The sequence below is a fragment of the Pseudophryne corroboree genome, chromosome 3, assembly GCF_028390025.1.
Source record: "Pseudophryne corroboree isolate aPseCor3 chromosome 3, aPseCor3.hap2, whole genome shotgun sequence".
NCBI lineage: Eukaryota > Metazoa > Chordata > Amphibia > Anura > Myobatrachidae > Pseudophryne > Pseudophryne corroboree.
In genome coordinates this window covers 304,562,067-304,580,073 of record NC_086446.1, presented here as the reverse complement: position 1 = coordinate 304,580,073, position 18,007 = coordinate 304,562,067, and positions in this window count along the sequence as shown.

Here is an 18,007-nt window from a genome sequence, read left to right as displayed (position 1 = left end):
AGCTGTGGGCTCTGGTTCTGGGGGCTCCTTGCCCCCCAGTGGGACTGTGGCAACGGAGGCACATACTGACCCTCCGTGGGCCGCTTTTTCCACGCTTCTGCATACACTAGTTCATAAACTAACACCCCCTATGGGACCCCCAATGCCGGTACATCTGTATGTGGTCCCTGCAGCTAACCCGCCGTGGGCGGACGATTTATCTGCTCAATTAAAGAAGTTGAACCAGTCCCTGACTACTAAAAAGTCTGACCAACGCTCGCCTAAGTCCAAGAGGTCCTCTAAGCGAGCGCTCGTCTCCTCACAATCCACTGCTGTCACTGACACCTCGTCTGATGAAGACAGCACATACACTGACCCCACAGGTTCTGACTCAGATACGACTGATGGGGAGGGTAGTTCACATGTGGATGTTCCTGATCTTTTGGAGGCTATTAAGTTAATTCTGCAGATTACGGGTGATCCCGAGCCATCTGTTCCTCCTAAGAAACCAGATAGGTTCAAGCGTCAGAAGGTGATTAAACAAGTTTTACCTCACTCTGACCACCTAGTGGATATACGTCAGGAACCCTGGCAAAGCCCGGGTACGAAGTTTGTGCCTCAAAAGAAGATGCTGGCTCGCTATCCCCTTGCGCCAGAGCTGTCTAAGAATTGGGAAACGCCTCCTCCAGTAGACTCACATGTGGCTAGGATGGTGGTTTCCTCAGGTCTATCTGTCACTACCGTCACGTCTCTAAAAGAGCCTACGGATAAACGTTTTGAGGGTTGTCTAAAATCGATTTACACCCTCACGGGTGCTGCACAAAGGCACACTATTGCAGCTACATGGGTGGCAAAGGCTATTGAAGCATGGGCCTTGGAGTTAGAGGCTGAAATCTCCTCGGACCATGCTAGACAATGCTTGTCATATATTGTCACAGCTTCTTGCTATATTAAAGAGGCGGCTTCTGATGCCGGTATCCTAGCAGCCAAGGCCTCTACTACGTCAGTCCTGGCTCGCAGGATATTGTGGCTGAGATCCTGGTCTGTGGACCTGGACTCTAGAAAAACCCTGGAGGTACTCCCTTTCAAGGGGGATATTCTGTTTGGGGATGACTTGAATAAGATAGTGGCTGACTTGGCTACTGCCAAAACTGCCTGTCTGCCTAATACAGTTCCTTCTGTGTCGAAGGCCAAAGGCACGTCCTTTCGCCCCTTTCGTCCTTCAGGTAAAGCAAAAGGTCAGGCGTACCATAAGCAGGCCCGCACTTCCAAACCTGGTAAGCCGAAGCCCAAAAGAGCCTGGGCTGCCCGTCAGCCAGCAGCCAAGACCGATAAGCCTGCCGCATGACGGGGCGGGCCTCCCCCTGGGGGATCCCAGGGTGGGGGGCCGGCTTCTAGGGTATACCCAGGAATGGTTGAAGACCACGTCAGATGCCTGGGTACGGGAAGTCACTCGAGGTTACGCCATAGCCTTCAAAAACCGACCCCCTCATCGATTTTGCCAGACAGACGTCCCGTCGGACCAGACAAAGGCAAACACTCTGCATTCGGTGGTACAGACCCTCCTGGATACAGGAGTCGTAGTACAGGTGCCTCTTGCTCAGAGGGGCCGGGGGTACTATTCTCCGCTGCTTCTAGTCCCGAAACCGAATGGGTCCTCCCGGCCCATTCTCAACCTCAAGGCACTGAACAAATTTGTGAAGGTTTCCACTTCCGTATGGAAACCCTTCGCTCTATAGTTCTGGCCTTGGAACCTGGGGACTACATGGTCTCCCTGGACATACAGGATGCTTACCTGCATATTCCTATAGCAGTGTCACATCAACAATACCTGAGGTTCGCTATTGGCAACCTCCATTACCAGTTTCGGGTGTTACCTTTTGGTTTAACAACGGCTCCGCGAGTCTTCACCAGAGTTATGGCGGTGATGACGGTGGTACTCCGCCGTCAAGGGGTTAGGATACTGCCGTATCTGGACGACTTGTTAATCCTGGCAAATCCCCCAGATCTTCTCCTGCATCATCTGGATATGACGGTCCGGTTTCTACAAGCCACGGCTGGCTCATCAACTGGAAGAAATCCTCCCTGGTCCCTGCTCAGAGCATGGTGCATCTGAGAGCGCTGTTGGACACTCACAACCAGAGGTTGTTCTTGTCTCAGAAGTAAGTCCTAAAACTTCAGGACAGGATTCGTTGCTTCCTTTCTCGCCTGCAAGTGTCGATACATTCAGCAATGCAGGTGCTGGGCCTCCTGGTGTCAGCATTCGACATGGTGGAGTATGCTCAATTCCATTCTCGCCCCCTCCAGAAGCTGATTCTAGCCAAGTGGGACGGCCTGCCTCACCGGATCAGGTCTCATATGATCTCTTTGACTCCGGAGGTCCGTCTGTCGCTGCTCTGGTGGCTCCTGGACAGACAATTGTGCAGAGGCCGTCCCTTCTGTATATCCAACTGGGTGCTGTTGACGACAGATGCCAGTCTAAGAGGTTGGGGCGCGGTGCTGGAGCAGCACTCCTTGCAGGGTCGGTGGACCAAGGAGGAATCCCTCCTCTCGATCAACATTCTGGAATTGCGGGCCGTCTTCAATGCGTTGAACCTAGCCCAGCATTTGATTCAGAACGGTCCTGTTCAAGTACAGTCGGACAACGCCACCACAGTGGCTTACATAAATCATCAAGGCGGCACTCAAAGCCGTTTGGCAATGAAGGAAGCCTCACGGATTCTACGTTGGGCAGAACGCCAACTCCCGGCAATATCGGCAATATTCATTCCGGGAGTCCTGAATTGGGAAGCGGACTTTCTCAGTCATCAGGACGTGCATGCCGGCGAGTGGGGCCTCCATCCAGAAGTGTTTCAACTCCTCGTGGAAAGGTGGGGTCTTCCAGATGTGGATCTGATGGCGTCTCGACACAATCACAAGATTCCGGTCTTCGGAGCCGTGGAGGTTTCGGCTGCCGTACGTGTTCCCGTCGGTGTCACTCCTGCCCAGGGTAATTCGGAAGTTCAAGCAAGAAAAAGGAAATATGCTTCTCATAGCTCCGGCGTGGCCCAGACGGCACTGGTTCTCAGACCTGCAAGGCCTATCGTCAGAGCGTCCACTTCTACAACGCCCAGACCTCCTCGTTCAGGGCCCATGTCTACCAGGACCTAGCCCGGCTGTCTTTGACAGCGTGGCTCTTGAAGCTTCCGTCTTAAGAGCTAAGGGTTTTTCTGAAGAGGTCATTAAAACTATGTTGCGGGCCAGGAAACCGGCCTCTGCTCGGATTTACCATCGGGTCTGGCATTCCTACTTTGTTTGGTGCGCATCTAACCATTATGACGCTTCCAAGTTTAGTACAGCCAAACTTTTGGCTTTTCTACAGCATGGCCTAGATTTAGGTCTGCGTCTGGCCTCCCTCAAGGTTCATATTTCTGCCTTGTCGGTGTGGTTTTAGAGAAAAATTGCGACTTTACCTGATGTTCATACTTTCACTCAGGGTGTGTTGCGTATCCAACCTCCCTATGTCCCGCCTGTGGCTCCTTGGGACTTGTCGGTGGTTTTGGAGGCGTTGCAGGAGCCTCCATTTGAACCTCTTGGTTCAAGCTGACCTTAAGTGGCTTTCCCTTAAGGTGGTGTTCTTGCTGGCTATTGCCTCTGCTAGAAGAGTGTCGGATTTGGGTGCCTTGTCTTGTAGTTCCCCATATCTGATTTTTCACCATCACCGGGCGGTTCTTAGGACTCGTCCCGGATATTTACCTAAGATGGTTTCTTCGTTCCACCTTAATCAGGAGATTGTGGTTCCAGATTTTGTCTCTCCTGATTTGTCTCCCAAAGAGCGGTCTTTGGATGTGGTATGGGCTCTCCGTATCTATGTGAAGAGAACTGCTTCTATTCGAAAGTCTGATTCTCTCTTTGTTTTGTTTGGATTTCACAAACGTGGCTGGCCTGCTCACAAGCAGACCCTGGCCAGGTGGATTAGAATGGTGATTGCGCATGCTTATGTGAAGGCTGGTCTGTCAGCTCCTGTTGACATTACGGCCCATTCTACTCGGTCTGTTGGACCTTCTTGGGCGGCCCAACGTGGTGCGACCCTTGACCAATTGTGCAAGGCGGCTACGTGGTCCTCCGGGAACACGTTCCTAAGGTTCTATGCCTTCGATACTGCCGCTTCCCAGGATGCTTCCTTTGGACGCCGGGTTCTTGTGCCCGCTACAGTGCGTCCCCTCCCATAAGGAACTGCTTTAGGACATCCCCATTGTCCAGACTTGTGGAGCCCAGTGTACCCCGCAGCAGAAAACGAGTTTTATGGTAAGAATTTACCCTTGTTAAAACTCTTTCTGCGAGGTACACTGGGCTCCACAAGGCAGCCACCCTGACGCACTTAGCTTCTTTGGGTTGATATGGCATTAGCCGCTGACACTTCTCTTGTCGTGAGAGTGTGGTGTATGTGGCTACTAACCGTTGTCGCCTCTTTTCCTGCTACTGCATTGGGCTGGTTAACTAAACTGAGCTCCTGTGCTGGGAGGCGGGGTTATAGAGGAGGCGGCGCTGTGCATTCTGGGAACAGTCAAAGCTTTGAGCCTGTTGGTGCCTCGGATCAAGATCCTACTCTACACCCCATTGTCCAGACTTGTGGAGCCCAGTGTACCCCGCAGAAAGAGTTTTAACAAGGGTAAGTTCTTACCATAAAACTCGTTTTCATGCAGTGGTCTTTAAATGTGTGTGTATTTTATATGTATATAGGGGGCCGAAACGTCGGAATGATGTTTCTCTCTTTGCCACAATAAACCCTCTTTGCTGACCACAATATGGACCGGTGAGTGCACTTTTAAGTACCACTTTATGCATTCATGCCTAAGGATATTCTCCTAAACATGAAGATTGAGTGACACCCCAGCAAGCTGATTTGTGTAGAATATATATATATATATATATATATATATATATATATATATGGGAAGGGGTATGATAGCATGGTCTTTCTCTGGGATCAATCTTGTCATGCCCCTTCCCCATGAGGCATGTGCCTTATATCCCTATTGGAAAAATGGGGGTAGGGGTGGGAGGCGCCAATTCTCGCTCTGGCACAGGGCACCAAAAAGTCTAGTTACGGCTCTGACACCAGCCACCAAATCCACGTTTTCCCCAGTGTCTAGACAGAAAGAGGAGTCTGGTAGTACAGATCTCTATCATTGAGTATAAACCGAGTACCACTGGCAGGTCTGGCCTTTTTACTATTAGTATAAAAAAAAAAAAAAAATGTACCTGTCCCATAGTTGCCTACCCTCCCTCATTCTGCAGGAGACTCCCTGAAATAGCAGCAATCTTCCTGATTTCCTGAATAAACCATCAATCTCCCGGATTGCACCTTACCACCATTATGTGGATGTTACATTCTTGGGGTAAAAAAAAAAAAATCAGAGATACATACATTCAAATGGGATCATCAGTGCCATTTCTCTGCATTGGTTCATACTGTAAGTGTTTCTATCATCGGTGCAATGTGTGTGGTGCCACACAGGCCCCTGGGTCCAGGGGGGGCCCACACTGCACCCATATTTTAGTACTCACCACTCCGGAGTCCAGCGTTGGGCACTGCAACCACCACACAAAAAAATCACTTCCAAAATGGCCGCCATGCATGCACAGTACAAATTTTGTCTCAGAAACATGACAGGTGCAATTTTTCAGGAGACCTCTGCATGCCGAAGCCAACGGCGACGTGGAGAGGAGGTAGCCTACCCGGAGTCTGCACACGGGCCCCCTCCTCTCTTAAGATGGCCCTGCATTGGTTATAAGGCACAATGATCTCTATGGCTACATGTATTTTAAATAAGGTTTATCGTGGCCACTTACAGTTAATGATGAGCGGGTTCGGTTCCTCGGAAACCGAACCCCCCCCAACTTGACCCATTTTACACGGGTCCGAGGCATACTCGGATTCTCCCGTATGGCTCGGTTAACCCGAGCGCGCCCGAACGTCATCATCCCGCTGTCGGATTCTCGCGAGATTCGGATTCTATATAAGCAGCCGCGCGTCGCCGCCATTTTCACTCGTGCATTGGAATGTTAGGGAGAGGACGTGGCTGGCGTCCTCTCCTTTTATTGTTGATGCAAATATTTGTGCTTGCTTATTGCTTAATTGTGGGGACTGGGGAGCAGCTGTATAATATAGGAGGAGTACAGTGCAGAGTTTTGCCGATCAGTGACCACCAGTTTTATCCGTTCTCTGCCTGAAAAAAACGCTCCTTATCTGTGCTCAGTGTGCTGCATATATCTGTGCTCACACTGCTTAATTGTGGAGACTGGGGAGCAGCTGTATTATATAGGAGGAGTACAGTGCAGAGTTTTGCTGACAGTGACCACCAGTATACGTTGTCTGCCTGAAAAACACTCCATATTTGTGCTCAGTGTGCTGCATATATCTGTGCTCACACTGCTTTATTGTGGGGATTGGGGACCACCAGTATATTATATAGGAGGAGTACAGTGCAGAGTTTTGCTGACCAGTGACCACCAGTATACGTTGTCTGCCTGAAAAACACTCCATATCTGTGCTGCATTGTAGTATATAGTAGAAGTACAGTGCATAATTTTGCTGACCACCAGTATATAATATATAGCATTACGGTACAGTAGGCCACTGCTGTACCTACCTCTGTGTCGTCAAGTATACTATCCATCCATACCTGTGGTGCATTTAAGTTTTGCACAGTTTGCTGACCACCAGTATATAATATATAGCATTACGGTACAGTAGGCCACTGCTGTACATACCTCTGTGTCGTCAAGTATACTATCCATCCATACCTGTGGTGCATTTCAGTTGTGCGCAGTATATATAGTAGTAGGCCATTGCTATTGATACTGGCATATAATTCCACACATTAAAAAATGGAGAACAAAAATGTGGAGGTTAAAATAGGAAAGATCAATATCCACTTCTACCTCGTGCTGAAGCTGCTGCCACTAGTCATGGCCGAGACAATGAAATGCCATCAACGTCGTCTGCCAAGGCCGATGCCCAATGTCATAGTAGAGAGCATGTAAAATCCAAAAAACAAAAGTTCAGTAAAATGACCCAAAAATCAAAATTGAAAGCGTCTGATGAGAAGCGTAAACTTGCCAATATGCCATTTACAGCACGGAGTGGCAAGGAACGGCTGAGGCCCTGGCCTATGTTCATGGCTAGTGGTTCAGATTCACATGAGGATGGAAGCACTCATCCTCTCGCTAGAAAACTGCAGTGCCACTCCTAGATGGGCCAGGTGCTTGTGTCGGCCACTTGTGTCGCTTAGCTTAGTCACACAGCGACCTTGGTGCGCCTCTTTTTTTCTTTGCATCATGTGCTGTTTGGGGACTATTTTTTAAATCTGCCATCCTGTCTGACACTGCAGTGCCACTCCTAGATGGGCCAGGTGTTTGTGTCGGCCACTTGGGTCGCTTAGCTTAGTCACACAGCTACCTCATTGCGCCTCTTTTTTTCTTTGCATCATGTGCTGTTTGGGGACAATTTTTTTGAAGTGCCATCCTGCCTGACACTGCAGTGCCACTCCTAGATGGGCCAGGTGTTTGTGTCGGCCACTTGTGTGCCATCCAGCGACCTCGGTGCAAATTTTAGGACTAAAAATAATATTGTGAGGTGTGAGGTGTTCAGAATAGACTGAAAATGAGTGTAAATTATGGTTATTGAGGTTAATAATACTATGGTATCAAAATGACCCTCAAATTCTATGATTTAAGCTGTTTTTGAGGGTTTTTTGTAAAAAAAACACCCGAATCCAAAACACACCCGAATCCGACAAAAAATTTTCAGGGAGGTTTTGCCAAAACGCGTCCGAATCCAAAACACGGCCGCGGAACCGAATCCAAAACCAAAACACGAAAAATTTACGGTGCACATCACTACTTACAGTATATGGAACCTGTTGTAAGACACAATACACGAACAAATACTGAAAAGTATCTTACTAACTTTAGGGCTCATTTACATTTGGATGCAAGTCATTTTTAGGACATGCCTCTCAGGTGTTACTTTCACAATCTCCCTGAAATGCTTTTTGTAAAGTAGGCAAGTATGCCCTGTCCTGTTATTATTAGTTTACATATTGTTCCTCACCACAAGGAGGCTATTCTGTTCGTATACCACTCTTTCAGTATAGAAATGCGGTCTTATAGTGTAAAGCTGGATGGTGTAACACACAGAGCCGGCCATAGGCATAGGCAAACTAGGCAATTGCCTAGGGCAGACATGTCCAAACTGCGGCCCTCCAGCTGTTGTGAAACTACATATCCAGGCATGCACTGACACAGTTTTGCTGTCAGAGAATGCTAAAGCTGTGTCAGGGCATGCTGGGATGTGTAGTTTCTCAACAGCTGGAGGGCCGCAGTTTGGACATGCCTGGCCTAGGGCATTTGATATGCCTAGGGGCATCAGCAGCTTCTGCTGATTAAAATGATATGCGGCATGCCTATATTCTGTGTGTAGCATTTCATATGCAGATACAGCCACAATCTCACACAGTATATAGGCATGCTGCATATCATTTTAATCAGCAGAAGCTGCTTGTGCATCCTAGCCACATAGCAATGCAAATAAGATGCATTTTCATAAAAAAAGGTGCCCGACATTAGCATTGAGGCACGATTTATGAGGACACATCTGTATCCAAGCAGAGGCAGAGGTCACAGTGTTAGTGGAAGTGTGAGTGCTGTGTGCATGTGAGTGGGTTGGTTGTGCAGTAGTATTCAGAATATGTGTAAGGAGCATTATGTGTGTCATGTAAAAATGCATTAATAATGTGCAACATATGTGTAAAGGGGCACTATGTGTGTCATTAGGTGTATAAGGGCATTAATAATATGCGGCATATGTGTAACAGGGTACTACTGTATGTGTGTCATTATGTGTTTAGGGGCACTAATAATGTGCAGCAAATGTGTAGGGGGCACTATGTGTGTCATTATGTGTATAAGGGCATTAATAATGTGCGGCATACAGTGTATGTGTAAGGGACATTATGTGCAAAAGGACATTAATAAAGGTTGTCATAATATGTAAGGCACATTATGTTTATAAGGACATTAATAATGTGTCTCATATGTGTAAGGGGCATTACTGTGTGGAATTATGTGTATAAGGTGCTCTACTATGTGGCGTTGCGTATAGAAAGGGCACTACTGTGTCGTCTAATGTGAATAAAGAGCAATAGGGTGTGGTGTAATGTGAATAAGGAGCAATTCAGTGTGATGTAATGTGAATAAGGGGCTCTACTGTTAGGAGTAATGTTTATTAGGTAAAGTGATACTACTGTGGGATGTAAAATGAATTATGGACACTATCGCATGATCAAATGTGAATAAAGTTGCAGTACTATGTGGTGTAATTGGAATTGGGTTTCTATTGTGTGGCCATGACCCTTGCCAGTAAAAACACAACCCTTTTTGGGCTGTGCACCAAATGTGCGAACTGTTCCTATTTAAAATATAGGGGGTACAAACACCAAAATAAGGACTGCTATGGGTGAGGGGTGATGGTGCTGGGAAAGAGGTGCAAGGTCAGAGGCGGAACCAGCGCTGGTGCTAGGGGGCACCAGCTAAAATCTTGCCTAGGGCATCATATTGGTTAGGGCCGGCTGTGGTAACACAGAATCATACATTGGGGCAGATGTATTAACCTGGTGAAGGCATAAGGAAGTGATAAACCAATGATAAGTGCAAGGTGATAAACACACCAGCCAAACCAGCTCCTAACTATTAATTGACATATTGGAGCTGATTGGCTGGTGCGTTTATCACATACTTGCCTACCTGACCCTCTCCATGAGGGAGAAAATGCTCTGTTCCTGGACTTTCCTGGTACAGGTTGAGTATCCCTTATCCAAAATGCTTGGGACCAGAGGTATTTTGGATATCGGATTTTTCTGTATTTTGGAATAATTGCATACCATAATGAAATATCATAGTGATGGGACCTAAATCTAAGCACAGAATGCATTTATGTTTCATATACACCTTATACATACAGCCTGAAGGTCATTTTAGCCAATATTTTTTATAACTTTGTACATTAAACAAAGTGTGTCTACATTCACACAATTCATTTATGTTTCATATACACCTTATACACACAGCCTGAAGGTAATTTAATACAATATGTTTAATAACTTTGTGTATTAAACAAAGTTTGTGTACATTGAGTCATCAAAAAAACAAGTGTTTCACTATCTCACTCAAAAAAGTCCGTATTTCGGAATATTTGGATATGGGATACTCAACCTGTAATGTATGATTGCCATCACCTGTGGTGAAACACCTTTCTTATCAATTAACTAGCTCACCACAGGGGTGGTCTTCAGTATGCCGACTGACGGGATCCCGGCGCACAGTATACCGGCGCCGGGATCCCGACAGCCGGCATACCGACACTTATTCTCCCTCGTGGGGGTCCACGAACCCCCTGGAGGGAGAATAAAATAGCGTGGCGCGCCACCGTGCCCGTAGCGTGGCGAGCGCAGCGAGCCCGCAAGGGGCTCATTTGCGCTTGCCACACTGTTGGTAAGCCGGCGGTCGGGCTCCCGGCGCCGGTATGTTGGTCGCCGGGAGCCCGACCGCCGGCATATCGTAGTGAACCCCACCACAGGTGATGGCAATCGTACATTACCAGGAAAGTCCAGGAACAGAGCAATTTCTCCCTCATGGAGAGGGTCAGGTAGGCAAGTATGGTTTATCACCTTGCACTTATCACTGGTTTATCACTTCCTTATGCCTTCTCCAGGGGGGTAATTCAGACCTGGTCACACGCAGGCTATTTTCTGCACTGCTGTGACCAGGTAATCGCCGCCCACAGGGGAGAGGGGATTTGCTGTGCAGGGCTGCAAACGCTAGTGCAGAGAGCTTCACAAACAAAACGTTTGTGCAGTCTCTGCACAGCTAAGGACTTACCCTCTGTGATGAGCCTTCCTGGAGCTTCTCCCTCTCAATCTTCATGCGTTCGACACTTTCTTTGCCGTTTCCAGTGCTGCCCGGCACCGGCCAGCAACGCACCTGCGCATTGCGGCCCCCACGCATGCGCTGTTCAGACCCGATCGCACGGCTGCAAAAAACTGCAGCGTGCGATCGGGTCTGAATGACCCCCCATGTTAGTACATCTGCCCAGGGCCAGTGCAAGGTCTCTCTGCACTCCAGGCAAAGCTTCAGCCTAGCACCCTCTAACCTGCAATATTCACCACCACCTCTCGGAGGGGAGATGCAGGTAGGCTCGGGTGAATTGCATCATTATACGTATACAGAGAAAAGGGACAACGCTCAAGAACTTTTAAAGTAAAAAAGAATGTTGTAAACAAAGTCACAAAATTGTGACTTTGGGGCTAATTCAGACGTGATCGCTGGGTGCTTTTTTGCACAGCGGGCGATCAGATCTGAACTGCGCATGCATATGCACCGCAATGCGCAGGCGCAATGGTCCGTAGTGATGGGGAGCGCGGGGATGGTGCGATCGCAAAAAGATTGACAGGAAGAGGGTGTTTGTGGGTGGCAAGTGACCGTTTCTAGGGAGTGTCCAGAAAAATGCAGGAGGGACCCAGCGTTTTGTGGGAGGATTTGTGACATCAGCTCCAGCCTTGATCATCACAGCGGCTGAGTAAGTCCTGGGCTGTGCAGAGACTGCACAAAATGCACAGCGAATTCCTCCTCCTATAGACGGCAACTACCTGATCGCAGGGATGCAAAAATCACACCCTAGCGATCAGGTCTGAATTACCCCCTTTGTTCACAATATACTTTCACTTTCAAATAATTGAGTGACGACCATTCTTTTTGCCTATGTATATACACGCTAGCTGGCATGTTAGGAATTGTATAAGGCACTGAAGCCAATTCACATTTTTGCTGAGTGCCAGGAGGTGTAACAGGGCTATCAGGAGCGGCCGTGGGGGCGCCCTTGGGAGCCATAGTTAAATTCGCCTCCTATATGCTGTCACATGACTTGATATTACACATGTCAGCATGGAGGAAGCGCTGAGACACTATGTGGTACAGCCTGATGGTGCGGCTGCACCTGATTGTAAGCTTGCGAACAGGGCCTTCCTACCTCTATGTCTGTCTGTTTTTACCCAGTTTAGTTCTATTACTGTTCTAATTCTAAAGCGCAACGGAATATGCTGCGCTATATAAGAAACTAAATAAATAAATTAGTGGCCTAATTCAGATCTGATTGCAACGGCAAACTTTTTCTCTAATGGGAAAAACCATGTACAGTGCAGAGGGGGGGGGGGGGGGGGCAGATGTAACATGTGCTGAGAGTTAGATTTGGGTGGGGTGTGTTTAAACTGAAATCTAAATTGCAGTGTAAAAATAAAGCGGCCAGTATTTACCCTGCACAGAAAGAAAATAACCCACCCAAATCTAACTCTCTCTGCAAATGTTATATCTGCCCCACCTGCAGTGTAGCATGGTATTGCCCATTAGAGAACAATTTTACTTTTGCGATCAGGTCTGAATTAGGCCCGAGACCAGCAGCAGCAGCCAGCGCAGTGTAAAAGTAGGAGGCTGCATACAGAGACATCCTTCAGGTTTTTGCTAGTTTAATTCAGTGGCACCCTCCAGAGGCCGGCGCCCCTAGGCAGCCGCCTAAAGCGGACTAATGGTAGAGCCGGCCCTGCATCTGCCCCATTGTTACTACAATCCTGAAAGTGCAGTAAACTGTACCATAAACATGCAATCATTCAAAGCTCTATTCCAGAGGCGGATAGGCCGTATGGTTCACAGGGAAGATTCCTGGTGGGCCGAAGTACCCATGGGGCCTGTTTTGTTTGAGGACATGTGGTCCTTTTTATAGACATAATGAATAAGATGCAAAATAATTTGCATATATGAAAATGACTTTGCCACTTAGCCTGTGATTGCAGATGATCTAGTGTATGCTCTGTCTGCCTGCTTGGCTGACATATAAGATTGAGTGAATAGTGATTAAGATACGGTTGGTGTAATAAGCAAGAAAATATATATATTTCTAAAGAATTATATAGTTTCCTAAATTCTGAAGGTGTATCATATAATGTGCTCATAATATTTAATTTTATTTCCTTTTAACTTCCCCCTTGATGCTGGACATGCCCACTATCTGGAAAGTCTTGGGGGGAGGGTGCTGCTGCCATGGCCCATGGCTAGACTTTACACCTCATGTGGGGTCACTAGTACAAATTTTTCCAGGGCCGCTTTTTGTTCCCAATCCGCCCCTGGTCATATCTGTTTTATTTTTATCAATTGGGATGAAAGTTGTAATTAAACAAAACTGTTCATGTACTGTTGTTTTTGTTTTTTTGTTTTTTCACTGGTTTTGGCTTTCGTGTTCCATCTCTCTCTGTGTACGAAAATGCAGCAGATGTAAGGCAGGGAAGCAGTGCCAGGGCTATGCTGACAACTGGAGTAGAGTCCCAGCATTTGCATGCAAGTGTAATACTCTCTTCCATCCTCAAACCCAACAATTAATTTATTGTTTTATACTGAATAATGGCTAAACTAGAAATGTGCTACATCCACTGATTCCCCCAGATCATTTCTTACCCTGATCATATACCCATTAGCAAATCCATGCTTCCTTGGTATTTTCATTTGTTTGACTGTTTTTAAGTGAATCCATTAAATTGATGCAAGACCCATAAGTCTATATTATATCATTTTCTTCCTTAAGTCACTGTTTATTTCCATTTTGTGTAGTGTAACTACATTTGCCATTTTCGGAATTACACCCATCAGGAGCAATGTTTGGTTAACCCCTTCTATGCTAAGGACAAGTAGGATTCATTCTCAAAATATACCTCTAAAGTGGTATGAGTGCCACTTGTGGCTTAACTCATGTTTGCACGCAGTGTTGATGTTCACGCAACTGATCAATTAATAGTAGATTGCACATGCACCATGATCGCACTGCACGTGTGTTAAAGTACATTTTGCGATGCCACTCGCAGTGAAGATTTCATCACAGAGTGATTGACAGGAAGGGACCATTTGGGGGAAGTAATGGGGAGTAGCACCAAACGTGTCATGGTCATTTTTGGGGCGTGTATCTGCTTTCAGGTGCGATCGTGTACGTAGAAATCATGGAGTCAGCCTCACTAATGTTAATACTGTTGCCAGTCTGCGTGACAATAGAGCTATGTGAGCAGGCACTGTTTCTTATTATTGCTTAGATGCTGCGTATGTGTATGCAGTTGCTAAGGACTTTGCAATGGCTCTGGTGGGCATCTATCTTCTTCTCTGGGCGGCAGCTTCATTGTGATGATTAGCAATTCCATAGTTTAAAGATTCACAACTGCATAGGCATGTGTATGCAAACATAAATGAGGGGTCTATTTACTAAGCCTTGGATGGAGGTAAAGTGCATGGAGATAAAGTACCAACCAATCAGCTCCAAACTGCCATGCCACAGGCTGTGTTTGAAAAATGACAGTTAGGAGCTGGTTAGCTGGCACTTTATCTCCATCCAAGGGATCCCGTCCCACAACTATGTTGCCGAAGGTGTTGTGGGCCATGATTGATAAGCTTGGGGATAAGCGAATGGACCTGTCATCCCTGAGAAATACAATATAGAAACAAGAGAGCAGGCGCACCATACAACCATTAGAATATATGTAATTAACTTCATATCTGAGGTTTTTGGCATAAATTTGGCCAATATTATGAACCTGCCCATCAATCATCAAGGTAACATCATTGGGCAGGTCCCTAACATTATAGTGGTTCACTTCTGGGGCGCAGGACACCCCAAACCACCCCAGCCAAACCACACCAGGACACCACATGAATAAAGGATAGCAGTGAAAAATCAGAGTGTTAGTAGCTGCTCAGTGTTAGAAAGAGGACAGCAGTGAAGTACCAGTGTTAAAGCACGTAACTCTCAATTGCAATGAAAGCATCTCCCTCAGGACGCCAGCTGTCAGGGGGTTACCAAGGAGAAGGCCAGCTGGAGGGCAAAGGTGGCGGCCACCGGGACCCTCTACCGATCAAGACTGGTGGTGTTGGCGGCAACCGCAGTGCCATTCTCACTGCCAGTTTTAACTTCTCAGGTGTGGCCCAGGCCATTACCTGCAGTGGCATGACATCATAGATCACACAGTTGCCCAATGTCCTGCCCACACAGTGCTCTGGAGGGAGTCTGCACTATGCACTGATGCTGCAGCCACTGCTGGACTGACGACGCCCACAGAGCAACAGAGGGAAGAGATGGACTATAAACTCCTGTCACTCATCTTCTTCAGCAAACTGCCAAGTCAGGTAAATCTTCTGTGGGGTGCTAGGGCCGTTAATGTTTTCTTTTTATATGGGGGAAAATGTGTGGTAGCCCACGAACTCCATCACCATTACCTTATTATGGGGCCCCTGCGACTCCATATTTTTACACAGGCCAAGTAAGAATGCTGGCAATGTGGGGGTTAACTGAACTCACCTCTCCTGTCAGCAGCAGCTACAGCCAAAACTTGGCGGGCACTAAGACCCATGAGAATGGTGACTGCAGCCAGGCGGAGTGCAAAGCCTGGGATGCCTGGGATTGGCTCATACTTGCCTACCTGACCCTCTCCATGAGGGAGAAAATGCTCTGTTCCTGGACTTTCTTGGTAATGTATGATTGCCATCACCTGTGGTGAAACACCTTGCTTGTCAATTAACTAGCTCACCACAGGTGATGGCAATCATACATTACCAGGAAAGTCCAGGAACAGAGCATTTTCTCCCTCATGGAGAGGGTCAGGTAGGCAATTATGGATTGGCTGCCGATGAGCGGGAAGAGCTGGAGGCCGAGTTTAGAGCACTATTTATTATCATTTACAGACAGGCCTGAAAAAAACGATTCCTCCGATAGGAGCCGTCCTGGAGATCACTGAGAAATAATGTTATTGCAATGAAATCACATTACTTCCTCCTCTGTCCCCTCTGCTGTGCTACAGGACATGCGCTGCCAGATGAACTTACTCCCCTGCCCAGCAGTCCATGTGACATGAAAGAAAACATGATTTATCAGACCAGGTCACTTTCCTCCATGTGCTTTCGCGATGGCTAGAACATACTTGCCTACCTGACCCTCTCCAAATGCTCTGTTCCTGGACTTTCCTGGTAATGTATGATTGCCATCACCTGTGGTGAGCTAGTTAATTGATAAGAAAGGTGTTTCATCACAGGTGATGGCAATCATATTACCAGGAAAGTCCAGGAACAGAGCATTTTCTCCCTCATGGAGAGGGTCAGGTAGGCAAGTATGGGCTAGAAGTCAGCATGGGCACTTTGACCATACCTCCCAACATGACCCTCTCCAGGAGGGACACAATGCTCTGCTTCTGGACTTTTCTCTTAATCTATGATTGCTGGCACCTGTTTTGAACAGGTTAATGGATATGAAAGGTGTTTTAGTATAGGTGATGGCAATCATAGATTAAGAGAAAAGTCTAGAAGCAGAGCATTCTGTCCCTCCTGGAGAGGGTCATGTTGGGAGGTATGCTTTGACGCAAGAGCCATCTTAACGTATAGGCACACTGGGCAACTGCACAGGGCCCCACGATTCTAGGGGCCTTTGGACAGGGGGAAGGTTGGGCCAGGGGACTTGTGCCTCCTGAGTATCTTGGAGGCAGGTAGAAAATGCTGTTTGGCTGCATTGATTGTGAATAACACACAATAAGAATGGCCAGGTAGCATTTTCTACCTGCTTCCCAGCCTGCAGACAGACAGTTAATGGCTGTCAGCATGCTGATTGGTGGATAGCTTGATCTATTCACTGTATGAAAGCATGTGGAGTATGGCATCGGGCTGCAGAAGGGGTAAGTATGATTTTGTTTTTTTATTTATTCCTGTGAATGGGTGCTATTTGGAAAACCCTGGGGCTCATAATTGTGCACTCAGTAAGAATGATTTTGTTTCCAAAGCACTACTGTATTATTCCAGAGCTCGTTAGGAGAGGGAGAGCCACACTGGCAGCAGATCTGATGCATTATATACAATTAATTGTAATTACCTGCAGGACTACACCTTTCTGTGGCCACATTTTACTAATCCACTTCATTCATTGCTAATTGTGATGTGGTTATAAATATTTTTTATTATCTTGAAATGTGGCAGACCTTTTCTAGGTTTAGTAACATGAACAACACATTATTTTAGTGAAACGCTTTGGGAGCAGATGTACTAAGCCAGGCATGTCCAAACTGCGGCCCTCCAGCTGTTGTGAAACTACACATCCCAGCATGCCCTGACACAGCTTTACCATTCTCTGACAGCAAAACTGTGTCAGGGTATGCTGGGATATGTAGTTTTAAAACAGCTGGAGGGCCGCAGTTTGGACATGCCTGTTAAGCTGTGGAGAATGATAATGTGGAGAGAGATAACGTACCAACCAATCAGCTCCTCACTGTTGCTTTACAAACACAGCCTGTAACATGACAATTAGGAGCTGATTGGCTGGCACTTTATCTCTCTCTACTTTATCACTCTCCAAGGCATAGTACATCTCCTCCTTGGTATGAATTCTTTTAGTTGCACTGCCCTGCATTTTTAGATTTATATGGTTTTGTATATCAGCAGTAAACTGTTTATTTATTTCATTTTGTGGCCCAGATTTATGAAGCCTTGGAGAGTGGGCGGTATTCAATTGTTTGTTCCGCCAGCAGATGGCGCCCAATGGAACTATTCAGTTGTAGTTCTGTTCGGGCGTGATCAGCTGCCGGCGCCGGCATTTCAACTAATTTCACCGACACCAGTGCCAGCATTTCAGCTCATTTCACGTCACATTCATTTGTTTGGTAGGGTTAAGTCACTTAACCCTGCTAAACCCAACCTCTGTGGGTGCGACAGTTGCAATAAAAAGAAACAATTGTATATGAAACCACCCCCCTCCCGTCACTGTAGACAGGAGATTGGGAGCGATAAACAATTGAATATCACACTAAATGTGTATTTAGACATTATTAAGTTCATTTTTATTATTTGTTTTTATTCCTGATCCTTTCTTATTTGTACATACAGTATATGCCCCTCACCTCCAACCAGGGGCGGATTGGGA